Source organism: Aptenodytes patagonicus, chromosome 3 (assembly GCF_965638725.1).
Source record: "Aptenodytes patagonicus chromosome 3, bAptPat1.pri.cur, whole genome shotgun sequence".
Lineage (NCBI taxonomy): Eukaryota > Metazoa > Chordata > Aves > Sphenisciformes > Spheniscidae > Aptenodytes > Aptenodytes patagonicus.
Genome location: NC_134951.1, coordinates 50,596,347 through 50,610,449, shown reverse-complemented (window position 1 = coordinate 50,610,449; position 14,103 = coordinate 50,596,347).

Here is a 14,103-nt window from a genome sequence, read left to right as displayed (position 1 = left end):
TCTATGAGTTTCATCAGTCAATCAACACTTTCCCAAATTCCCACACCTCTCCAATCCTGCTGTTCCTTCTTAAGAGAGACTATAATATACATTTGGGCTGGTGTTAATATACTGGTGGAAGAATTAGAGAGTAATGATGGGGAAGCAAAATCAAGGTGTGTTTTTTTGCCAAACATCTCATTTCTTATCATCCTATACTGATAGCTAAAATATCAAAAACTCCTTTCTTAGATAGAAGCTAGGGAACACAAAATATTGGCTTCAATTATATTTTACATCTTTATGATGCGCGGAAACTTGATGAGTTTCTGTGACCACCCGAGTCATTTGCTTGTACAAGGACAAGTTATTATTTGACTGCCCCCATGGGCAGCAGTGGCCCTGACTCCCAGGAGCTGATAGGCAAGTTATCAACATTCAGCTTCCAGAAGGAACCGGAGGTAGCTCTCTTGCTGAACCAAATAGTTAACCATGTTTTGCTTCCTTGGAAGCAGCGGTTTAAATCCTGATTTGTGATGAATTGTTCTGTGCATTTTCTGGCATTTGTTAGAAATCTATCAGTGGGATCCGACATCTACATCAAGACAAGACACTACTCAGATGATCAAAAAAGACAAAGAGCTTTGCACTAGCCTGCATTCAGATCGACCACAAAGATCCTACATTCAGATTTTGCTGGCAGCTTGCTTAGAAGAGGAAGCTCAGATTCACTAGCAGAATTGCTTCAAAATATCATTTATTATATATAGTGTCTGTGTCCATTTCCGTGTCCAAAACAACAGTGAATTACAGTTGCACCATGATAATAACAAATCAGATGGTTGGGCGGGCCATTGAATACCATTGTGCTGTGTTTCACAAAGACTGGCTCAATGGATGCCTTTCTCATGACCGCAGCTTCCAGGCATTATCAAGTACAAATTGAAGTAATAGTTGATTGTAGCATTTTGCTAAATCTATGACAAACTTTATAAAATATAACAAATACATGAAGATCGATAAAGCAACTTTCTGTTCTTCTTTCTCTCTTTTATTTATTTATTTGTTTCCTGTGTTAGATAAATCCAGTCTTTTCAGTGCTCCATGTTAAGTTACATTGTCTTACTCTTTTATATTTGTCACTCTATACTGGACCTTCTCAATTTCTTGTATTTTCATTTTAAAAAGACAGTTACTGATGTTCTTGATTCAATCTTTGTCTGTGATTCACCATGATGCTCCCAAATTTTTCTACTGTGCTACTGCCTCACATCTGTTTCCTTATTAGAATGCCTGTACAAAAATTTAACAAATTTATTTTGCAGCATTTTGCCAATGCATCAAAATAATTTTGAATGATAGGTCCAGTCTTGTAACCTCTCCCAGATCAGTGTAAGAAGCATACTATCTTCCATCACTCAGATAGTTAATTACAATATTGAATAGTATCAAAGTTGGGACAATTAATTTTATCTGTTTTATCATTTTGGCATTGAAATTTTTTAACTTTTCTGAGTGAGCTTTTGCAACAGGCTGTGCATTTGCTTTGTAGTAATTTCATCTGGGCAGTATTTTCACACCTTATGAGATGTCATTTGAGACAGTGTCAAAAGCTTTACCACAATCTAGGTATATCACACCCACTGGGCCAATTACCCTGTCAATGATATCAATTGTATTGGTTTGATATGATTTGTTCTTGACAAATCCATGTCCTCTGTTTGTTGACACCTTATTATCCTTTAGGTGCTAGCAAGTGGGATATTTAATAATTTGTTCCAGTCTTTCAGTTATAAAATTAGACTGTTTGATTATTATCTTTGCACTTTTCAAGTAAAATAATTATTATTGCCCTCTTCTAATTTTCTAAAATATCATTATGATTTTTAAAATACATATTGAAGCTTCAGAGATTCCTTTCTTGCTTCCTTAAGGTGCCTTTAATTCTATATTTATCTGAAAAAATCCCTTATTCTGTAACTCCCTCTCCTGACTTATTCTTACCATATTTTAATTGTGTTAATTATTTGTTCATCACAAATTTTCATGCTTGTGTAAAGAATTACATTGCCTAAAGCATATTTCCTGAGCCTTTAGTTTTTCACTGAATCAATGGGGCTATAACATCTTTCACTTTTCTCTCTTCTTTGCAGTATCTGTATTTTTTTTTGTCTTCACTGTCCATTGCTAGGTACAATATTGCTTACTAGCCTTTTTGTTTGGTGTGCTGCATGGTTTTACTTTGATTTTTTTTTTTTTTCCCTGTTCCTTCATTTTTTAAAATATCTTTTCATTTTTTCATAATTTAAAGAGCTTCTGTTGATGCCATGCTGGTCACTTATTTTCTGTGTTTATCTTTTCCCTTATTAGGATGGTTTGTCTCACTTTCTTGAGCAATTTCCAGATAATAAAATATTCCCCAAATTAATTTCCCTCCTTTAAAAGTCCCTATCATGGTACCAGTTTCCCAACTCTGTTGAGGCTTGTCACAGCTAATCTGTTTTCTTGTCTTTTTCATAGTAACATGAACACTAACATCTTGTGAACTATTTCATACTTTTTCTTTCATAACCAAATATTGCACCCATAATCTAAATGATCCAGCTACTAGTAATTTCATAGAATCATAGAATCACAGAATGATTTGGGTTGGAAGGGACCTTTAAAAATCATCTAGTTCAACTCCCCTGCCATGGGCAGGGACATCTTTTACTAGATCAGGTTTCTCAAAGCCCCATCCAACATGACCATGAACACTTCCAGTGATGGGACATCCACAGCTTCCCTGGGAAACTTGGTCCAGTGGCTCACCACCCTCATTGTAAAAAACTTCTTCCTTATGTCCAATCTAAATCTACCCTCTTTCAGTTTGAAGCCATTGCCCCTTCTTCCATCACTACAGGCCCTGGTAAAAAGTCTCTCTCCGTCTTTCTTATAAGCCCTCTTTAAGTACTGGAAGGCTGTGGTAAGGTCGGAGTCTTCTCTTCTCCAGGCTAAATAATCCCAATTCTCTCAGCCTTTCTTCATAGGAGAGGTGTTCCAGCTCCCTGCTCTTTCTCGTAGCCCTCCCTTGGACCCGCTCTAACAGGTCCATGTCTCTCTTGGGCTGGGGGCTCCAGAGCTGGACGCAGTACTCCAGGCAGGGTTTCACCAGAGTGGAATAGAGGGGACACAATCACCTCCCTTGACCTGCTGGCCATGCTTCTTTTTATTCAGCCCAGGTTACAATTGGCTTTCTGGTCTACAAATGCACACTGCCGGCACATATCCAGTTTTTCATCCACCAATTTCCATTGACTCTAAAAAAACCCACATTCCATGACTGACCCATTCCAACTTGATACACTGTTTTCTCAAAAGATAATCAGAAGGTATATACTTCTACAGGAAAGATCATCACAGCATAAGAGTTTCATCTGTTCTTGTCATCAGAAAACAGCTGAAATTTTAATCATTCCTTACATTAAATAGTAACCAACCCTTAGATTAAGCAACATTAACTACAAAGGCTTTTCTGTGTATTATTCAGTAGTTTCTAAATAACTACCTGTTATCTGTTAACTGGTCCCTAAATAACTGTTATCCCAGACTTCTTGCATGGGAAGCTGCCAGAAGGAAAATTTAATTGTAGATGAAGGAGAAGACTTATTTTTCTAGACAAAAACGTTATGTTGGAGAATTTTGCTCACTGTTACTTCTATCTGTAATACGTGAATATATTTACAAAATAATGTACAAAATAAATCCGTTTGATCAAAAGTACGATGTCTAATGACATTCCAAAGGATAGAGTCACTATTATGTTATGACTGAAAAGTATTACAGTTTCTAGTCTTTTCAATGAGCTTAGTACCTTCCTGACTTTTAAGTATATTAAATGTTAATGCAGAAAGAAAAACAAAATGAAGCCAGGTCATTGGATACCATATTAATTAAAAGCTTTGCTACTTAGTATATTTGGTATAAGGGACTTGGTTATAGGTAGGTAATACCTACATTATCTTGCTTCTATCCCAGAAGAAGATATTTTGTCCTCTTATTTATTCAGCAGTAGATTAAAAAGATTAAGGGGATAAAACAGTTAGTGAAGAGTTAGAACGGGAGAGTTTTGATACTAGATATTTTGATAAGACATTTGCAGGGTTAATTCATAGTAGTAATATAACAACAGACATAATGCTGATGTAAATTAAAGTGGGCAACCAATAGAGATTGACTCCCTGATTGTACTGTGGGAAAGGAATTAAATACTAACTTTTTTTAACCATTAACGGGTAGGTGGATGAATGATGACTTGTTCTGAAATTTAATGTTTTCTTTCCTAGAACTCATACAGAAAGCCATATGACTTTTCACTAATGATTTTTCTTAGATCATTAAAAAATTCTGCCCAGAAGAAATTGGTTTTTGTTTTTTTTTTTTTTTTTTAAGTTTTGTTTTACGTGTAGTTTAGATATCCAGATGTAGTACTTTTGTATAGTAAACCTGAACAGGCTATTGTAAATCTAACAACTCTTCACCCTTTGGATTTTACTGAAGTCTGATACTTCCTGGCAGGCTGAGATTACCCACGTGCTGTAGCACACTAGTGTTTCTGTGTAATTCAGGACAAAAAATAGTGTTTGTATATACCTGTAGTATCTCACATAAAGGCTCAAGACCACAAATTTGTTTCTTTACCTCTCCTAAAATCCTGCTCCTCTTCTCAAAACTGAGACATCAATCTCGTGCTCTATGCAGCCTCCTCAGAACAGAACCATACTCATTTGTCAGCTATTCACAAAACAAGACCATTACACTATGTATGTCATTTTTTCATTGTATATTTCTGCCTTTATAGAGTTTTTTCTGCCATTAATACAGAAAGGTTGTTCTACAGTTTGATAACCTTTACAATGAGCCATGACAAAGATTACTGGTTTAGATCAACTTTTCTCAAAGACAGTATCATCAATATTGAATTATCTTGTTCTGCCAAGCAGAGAAGGTTAACAAGATTGTGAGTACGCAAGCACAGAAGAAAATCCTAGCAGGTTTTGCTTTATGAGTACAATTACTCTGATTTTTAGTAATAAAGCTGATTAACTCATATTTTGCTTTTGATGTGCAGTCATATGATGTTCCCTTGATGACCTCAGGGGTAGGGTGGATTTCCTGAAGGAAGGACTAGTGTGGTGCTCATTTAGTTCTTTCCACATTATGCTCCCAGATATGGAGTAACTACCTGTGAAATCAATCTTCAAATTTTTAGTCCCTGATGCCCCTCCAACTTCAAAGACCCCATTTAGACAAAGGCTGTATCTACCCAGAGGGATGACTCTAACAGAAAAATAAGTCTCCATCTGAAAAATTTTTTGCCCTGACGTGTACATGAGAAGTTATGTTGAATATAATAGCTTTATGCTATATAGAGAAAAGTTGGCTTCTCATGAATTTCCTGGAAAAAGCTTTGAATAACAGTCTGGACAATTATTGAGAATGATGGACCAGAGTCCTGGGATTCCCTTTAAACTGTGTGAAACTGTGCATGGAATAACTTGCTTATATGAGCAAGATATTCACCTTTGACTCCTAATTACATTTTTTGCTTTTCTCAGGCAGAAGGGCGATAAACTGTAGCTAAGGTGTAATTAAATTATTACTCTGTTAGAACTTCAGCAGAAGACACAACTTTGAGAAGCTCTGGCAAGACTCTGTAAGTGAAATGAAATGCAGAGAACAAAACTCAACCTCAGGTTAGAATTAATATACTCTTCAACTGTATTTAAAATTGTTTTGTGTTGAGAAATTTAACTTTTCTAAAAACAGGTGGATAAATATAATAATCAAATTTACGTTAATGTGGAATAAAATTATTGCAACTGGTGAACAGCAAAGCCATAATAAGATATATTCCAGATTTCTGCCCCCATTAAATCATACAGAGTACTCACTGGAAGCAAAACAAAACTCCATTCTACAGCATATTGGCAGGTCTCAGAGGCCACAAAGAAGCAAAGTCATATATTAAAATGCTAAGAGGGTTATAAAGATGATGATGATGATGATAAGTAGAAAAAGGGTAATGTCTGCAATTTTGGAGTCTTTCCACCCGCTCTTGCTGTATATGTAAAAAGAAACATGGGCAGCTGGCACACCAGTTGGTTTATATTTGCGACACCCAAAGCAAAGAAAGTTTAGACTAAAAAGAATTTCTGTTAACACTAGCAGCAACTCAGAATCCAAATGATGATTCTTGTACTTTGTCTCTTGAGTAGATTAATACTACAATTAATGAAAAAGAAACTGAATAAGTGGCCTTCTTTCTTTGCATTTTAATTACCTCATTTTAGTTCTGTTGTTTCCAGAAACACAGTTTTCTATAAGGAGAACAAAATGAACACACTGAATTTACATTAGTATGAACAGATTCTTCACAATGAAAAAAATAAAAGTCATCTTCTGTCCTGCTCAGTACCAGTGCTTGCAGTTTCTGGAAACCCAAAGAACAGTTCAAAATACCATTTCCAAAGGAACACGTTGTTTTTCTTCGTTAGTGAAAGCTAGCTTCCCACTTTTAGGAATTTAGTAGTTGGTGATTTCTTGAACCAGAAAGTGTTGAAGCAGCTGCTTCTCTCATTTTCACCAAAACCACCATCCAAGCCACCACCTCGAAAAATATGTAATTAATACAAGATTAAAGCTACAGCTTTCTGAAGAAAAATATACTGAGTCCTCTGGCAGGCAGCTCTAGCTAACAGGATAACAACCTTCTGTGCAGTCTTGCTGTGTGTTGAGTTTTTGATGGGTCATAATTGTCATATGATTTTTCAGGGTTCAAAAGTGGGATCCCACTAAAGCTTTCTTTAGAAGTAATGGAGAAAAATAGATTCTTTGAAAAGAGAGCTGTTCAGTTTCAGATGTCTGCTTTAGGATCAGAAGACCTACAACCTAGAAATGTTCCTTACTTTCACTCAAAGGGATCTTTTAGAATGACTAACTCTGTGTAATAGACATCTACATTTCATAAGATGAAATCCATCCAAGGGGACTACAAGCCACAAGCAGAAATAGTCTTCACAGCTGTTTGCTCATCGTTATATTGTATTATTTAATAATAGTTCAAAGGAGGATAGGAGAACCTGCCATGGGTACTCATTAGCTCACTGCTGATTATTATATACATTTTTTTCACAGATCTATGATTCTAAAATGAAAGCCAATGTATTAATAACATAAAAGAGGAAAACAGTTTAAAATTATATTAAAATTAATACTTGCTAACCCCTTATCTTAGGGGTTATCATAGGCTACAACTAGAACACTACAAGACAAAGTTAAGGTGATTTATCATACTAACTTCTTGAATAACTTAGATGAAAAGAAAAAAATAAAGGAGACCAAGACTTTTGGGGGGCAAATGTAGAACTAAATACAACTACTAAATGTTGCTAAATGTGCATCCCATATTTATATGCACTTAAAGTTTCAGCATCCTGATGCCCGTCTTTGAAGAATCCTTCTTAGCTTGTGAAAATTAAAAAGAACATTAGCTTCTATAGCAAAGAGAAGAGGTGAGACGGAAAGGAAAATGTCAGTGGGATGCTCTATGAAAAGTACAGTACTGTATGCTCCGTATAGTAAGAGGAGTGTGAATAAGGAATGTGAACAAGGGGAGTTAAATCATGTCCTAATTTTGTGAAACTTTTGTAAAAGAGGCTAACTTATTACAATTTTCTTGCCATTTATAACCTTCAGAAAACAGAGAAACTGGTTTTCAATATGTTTGAAAAGGATTCAGACAAACTGTTACATGTCTTCTCTTCTCCTAAAGCTGGTAAGGGTCCTTCTCCCTGTTTCAAACTATTGAGTGTGTATTTTATTTGTCTGGGGTTTGATATTTCATATACCTGCACAGTTTCTTTGAAAACTGCCTTCTGTAATGCCTTGTCTGTTATTTTAAAAGTATTCTTACAAGTCTTTAGGATGATTATTAGGTCATGTAAGTGATCTGATTTTTTAAAAATCTTTTCACTGTGACATTTGTTGTTACTGTGTGATGCCAATGGACAGATGGAAAGTAGAATTAAGTGTCTGTGCATATAATTTGACATGTAACAGTTCAAATATTTATCTGCATAGGCTTTTGCATAATATCTACTGTCATATATTTTTCATCACTCCTCTCTGTCTAGAAATAATGTGCTTTTAGCTATTACATATGGTTTAATGTAATATTTCAGAAGGGAAAACTGTAGGAATTCTGAACTGAAGAATATTTTTAATTACTTCTGAAAATGAAGAGAACTACTAATTTTTTATCTGGTAGACAATAGTCTTTATGTAACTTTTGAAACTTCTGTCTTAGAAGTTAGGGTAATAGGACAGGCTGCTTTCTACTATTCTACAGGCATTTATTGAGATGCAAGCTCCTTCAGGAGTTTGATTTTGTGTTAGTATGAGCCTTTCATTAACTAAAAAAAAAGTCAAAGAATTTTAGACAGTTTGGGGAATGGCTGGATGCATTTTGAACACTGGATATATGCTGAAGTATGAAAAAAAAATGGTAACATGAGATGAAATGTCTTTGCAGTGTTTGGCTTTTATTTTTGGTGGGTTTTTTTGTTATTGTTTGGGTTCTTTTGCAGAACATGATGCACTGGACAATCATTTCTCAAATGTTGCCAAACCTAGAATGCTCACCATGTACCCTAGTATATAAAATTTGAGGGTCACTGTGAAAAATTCATAGATTTTATAGAAATCTTTTGAATGGAATGGAATTTTGACATATAACTAAACCAAGATGAGTGTAATGTAGGTAGCAAGAAACATATAAAAATATAAAACCTATTGAACTCTATGATTTACCTTTAGCCATCTATATGCAGCAGCTGAAGAAACATAGTTGTGTACGTTAGCAATAAGGTTTTGCCAAAGACACACTAGTTTTATGTGTAGAAAGGATAAGAAGTGCTCTTATTTGATCTATGACTTTGATCTATTTTTGTGCTTGTTTTCTCTGCAAGATTTCTAGATTTACTCATTTTTGAGTGTCATCCACACTGGGTTGTTACTCACTCTGGTATTTGCCCTTGCCATCTTCTTGTTAACTTCCTCATTCAATCAGATCGACAGTTACTGATGTTAGGATGCTGTCAGGCTGATCCATGATAATGAAGTGAATTTCTTTCACCTATTCTGTGGGAAAAGCTTTATGCAGGGACAACTAAATAAATTGTGAATGACATAAAATACAATTCTGTCATGACATTCCAAATTCTCTTTAGTTAAATAATTAGCTGACTAGGCAACACTGTCACTATCTTTCAGTAAAGCTAGGATCCCTAATTAAATTCACTAAGCAATTTTTGTGGGTGAACATTAATAGTAGAGAATACAGCAGATTATGGTGAAGTTAAAAGAAATTTTGCTGTTGTTTTAGGAGGATTTTATATAATTTTATTTTCTTCTCTGTTTTTGGAACAGCATTAGATATTTATATTTTTTTATCTGCTTAGCGCTCTAGAATCAGAGGAGCTATTCTACCAAGCTGTCTGATTCAGGAAAGAGCTAAACAATCTATGTTATTTGGGGAATTATGCTTGAACATTTAAAGCTTATATTGGTTCCAGAATAGAAATTCAATTATCTGTATTGCCTATGAGGATATTTAATTTCTTTGGAAGCAGAAGAAAATACACAAATTAAACATATAGAGCCATGCAGGGAATAATCCAATAAATCCATTAAACTGGCAATGACTTAATTTCCAGTAATGTATAGGCATATTATAACACATCACACTAAGAATCCCATACTCAGAAAAGTATAAACATGCAGATTATTTGCATAAAGAAACCTGGCTTTTAGCTGTAATGACCAAATGTTGTTAGTCATGTTAAATTTATTTGCTAGCTTTGTGTAAAATAATTTTGTGGTGGCTGTGATTCTTAGGCAATTCATGTGATTCTTAACTGCCAAGCATTGTTTCCCTTGCTACTTAGTCCTTTCTGTCTTAGCACCAAGCACTAACCTACTGCCATTACCTTAGCAATATCTCTAGTTGTCTTCCCTGATGTTATCTTATTGTTCTCCACCTCTTCCTTCATACCACAACCATATTTCCTGACACTTTCTGACACGTATCAGTACATGGCCAAGCATCCAACTGAGGACACACATAACTATTCTTATCCACTAATTCCTTTCTCCATGTCTTGCCTCCTTCTGTTCACACACTTGACAAAGTGATTAACATCTGTTTGCTACAGCAGCAGAATTCAGCTGGTTTTGAAATAAGAGAGAGGCCACCACTCTTTTAGGTGGAACTGTGGGGGAAATCTATATTTCTGCAGCCAATGAATTTTCATTGTCTACTAAGTTTCTCTCTTCTGTAAACCATCAGGTACATAGACTCAGCTGTATGTTGTAAAGACTGTGCCTGGTGTGCTCCATATGAGGGACAAGTGGAGAACTTTTTGGCTTGGGTGACTACCATTTTAACAGAATGAATGAGATGACAAGGTAAAGCTAACTTTCTCCATGTTTATAGCAGAAGACCTTACAGCAAGGAAAAAAAAAGAAAAAAAAACCAAAATATTGAAACAAAGTACAAGTACTGTCCTTTAAAGTCTATGCAGAAAACTCCTTGGAAATCTTGAGATTTGTAGCTATAAAATGACTTGATTTCCCTAAAATCTCTTAATTTTAAGATTTTAATTTATGTCAGAAGACATAAGTGAACTTTAAAAGGTGTGTGAGAGAGAAACAGAAAATCAACATATTTTATACTGCTATGGCTGTCTCTACAGTTATATATTTATTGGTGATTATGTTTGGATCAGGTGCACACTTCTGAAGTGAACTTTCTAATTGTCCCTGTGTACTACAATTTGGTTCATGCTGCCAAACCATCTTGGAGAGTGCAAAGTAATTTCTTTCTGATTAAACTAAGCTGGAAGATGCACTCCAGGAATGCACGTAAAGTACTGTAACTGCTAATGAGCATTCAGTCCACTAAAACATACACCTTTTTTTTTTTATTTGCTTTTGTCTAGATCTGTTTGGGGGTTGGGGGGGGGGTGTGTGTGTTTTGTTTTGTTTTTTTAAGGGTAGGTGAATGTGGTCACTACCTTAATTAGAAAGGGATCAGCTTTTATAATTGTGACTAAGTCAGTGTGCATGTCTTTTTAACTATGTTTTGGACTGAGGTGCAAATTTAAAACACAGGGCTAAAGCTCCAGGAAAGAATGTCCTACTTACCCAGGCATAAAGAAAAACAGTACATGAGTCAGAGGATGAAAGACACAGTATTATAAACACAGTCTAAAGACAAAAAAGGACTTAAAAGCACCCAAGTATACATAGAGGGTAAAATGCAGAGAATCTTGAGAAGTGTTCTCTTGCTGCGAGAAATTTACCAGACCTAGTTAGTATTTGTTTACTTTACTAGAGGGGGAAATCCCAGGGAAAAAAAAAAAAGACTGTCCCAGGTCACGAAGTATATTAGTGAAAATGTAGCATCCAATTTTCCTCGCTTTTAGACAATGTTATTTTTTCATGTCTATTATATTTATTTCTTCTGCATCCCTCTCAGATCATAAATATACTATTTCAATGTCATTTTTTGGTCACTTACTAGCTCAAAAACACAAATAGTTTTTAAATAACATCTTGAGATATTAGATCAACTATATAGTTTTCACATATGGAAAACTGCCCAAAAATTCTTGTCAGCATACTATGGAGTGTGAGAATCAGAATAAGAATAAAAAAAAAGTTGGAGAAATGTGATTTAGCTCACATATTGAACTGATCTGTTCCTTGCACATAAGAATAAATCAGCAAAGTCTTGAATCATATGCTCAACTTCAGTCATATTTTTAAAATTGACCTTTTTACATTGCTTATGCCAAACACAGTAAACTTCCCAGTTGTGACAATGACTTTAATTTTTTTGACCTTTATTTGGCCCTCAAAAAAAATGAAATCTGGAAAGTTTGGATGATTTAAACACAGAATATTTGTTTTGTTTCAATACTGCATTTTTTAAAGGTTGCTTAAAAATTAACATGAAAAATTATTTATAAGGACACCTTTCCATGCCAACCCTGCACAAATGTAATTAGAATTCAGATGTTTTTTTTTCTATTGACTTTATTCTACCATAAATCTCTCTATCTTAAATAAATACAAGATTGAAAGGATACAAATGTTACAAGCACAGTACTGAAACACAAGAACTGCTGCGTTCCAGCCTGATTTCTCACCTTACTGCTCTTGAGAAGCCTTCTGAAGTCAGATTTTAAAAAGTCTTCAGGCACCAAAAAATCCAGGTGCTGTCAAAAGTAATTTTCAAAGCAGCTGTGGTGATTTAGGAATTTTAATTTCTTTTAAACTGCCTTGAGATATCTACCTTAGATGCTTCTGTAAATGCCATCAAGAAAGGGGTGGAGGACAGAGCATTCATTCCAGGTGTGCTGGGCTATTTTAGGAATCTGAACTAAGCTCAATTCTAGAGACTAATGTGGCAGCTTTAGTCCTGCTGGGGTGGAGATGATACCATCAATGCAAATAACCAGTGTGCACCTCAGCTGTAGGTAGTAGTAAACAGAGCAGAAGTTCTGTCTGGCAGGTAAATAAATGCCTTTAAATTGCTGATAACTGCGGACTACTATGCTAGAGTGGGAAATGCACTGACAAAGGCATACAGCCTGCATTATTTCATCTCAGCTTTATGTGCCTAAATATACCGGAAAATACAGTCTTTCATCTCAAATATCCTAATACAATTGTTTACAAATAGACATAGTAAACTGTAAATCTTGGAAATACTTTGAGGTACATATATTTGAAAATTCTGTCTAATTTCCTTTCTGTGTGAGTGTGTCTGTTACACAGCAGCCATCTCTCATAGTGCTGTTAATGAGTGTTTGCTGAAGCTGCTGAAGTTCACATACAACATAAAGATTTTTTGTCATAAAAGTATCTTTCTTGTACATACGAAGGGTTTGTGTGTGCTTGTGCATTTATGTGTATGTGAGTATTTCCATATTCAACAGTGACTATGATATACTTTTATATATGTATATACTCATATATATGAAAATATGTATACATGTATATGTATAAGCACACACATAAGAACTCTAAATAGCAACATATATCTCTAAATACTAATTCAAAAAGTCTAATCTAGGAAGACATTACTTTGCCCAAAGATTGAGGGAAAAATATTAAATTAATTTTCCTAGAGCTGTTTCTGATAGTCAATTTCTATTCATGTGAGTGCATGAGGCTAAAGGCAAAAATACCCCACAACACTCACTAGCACTACATATTTTCAAATACTTAATATACAGTTTAAAAAGGTCAGGATGTTATAATTGCATAGGAGCAAGTTTGTTTTGATTAGCAGTAGTAGGAACATTACTTCCTTTGGGTTTAAAACAGAGCAGCACAAGTTATTATACAAGCTTTGTAAGAGGTCTGTCTGAACTCCCTCTGTCATACAGAATTGTAATAAAGTACAGTGGGGGTAAAATATGTAAGTATTCTGGCAGATGATGGCCTGTGGGTTGTTTCACAGAAAGCACTTCATAATCTTTATTAATGCCTCATTTGTTAACCTTAGTTATGGATAAATCTTTAGATGAATTTTGTGTACTATGCATGCAATGATTTCATGCTTGTGCTGCTACAGAATATCATAGCGTGTAATAAAATATGCATTTTACTTGCTGGGCAGAAAACCATATGTATCAAAGGAACACTCACACCTTTTATTCTGAGATATACTAAGAAGTCAACTTGACAGTATTTCCAGTTGCAAAGAGGGAGACATCCATAGCTACTGTATAGAACTCACTGGGTTTCTCATAGTGCACTAATGAAAGCAATTAAATTTATCTACTGGCTTCAGGGGTAGAGGATCGAGCTTTAAGGGATCCAGTCTACATTAAGTAGTAGGTTGGCTTCACATCACAACCAAACTGGGGACCTGGTGGGAGAACATCCCAGCTTATTTCTGGTCCATGTGCCCGGTGTGCAGGAGGTGGAAGGAGAGTAGAGTGGAGAAAAGACCCTGAGGGACATTTGATTTTGCTTGATACCAAATGAGGACAAGGCCAGAGCTGCATAGCT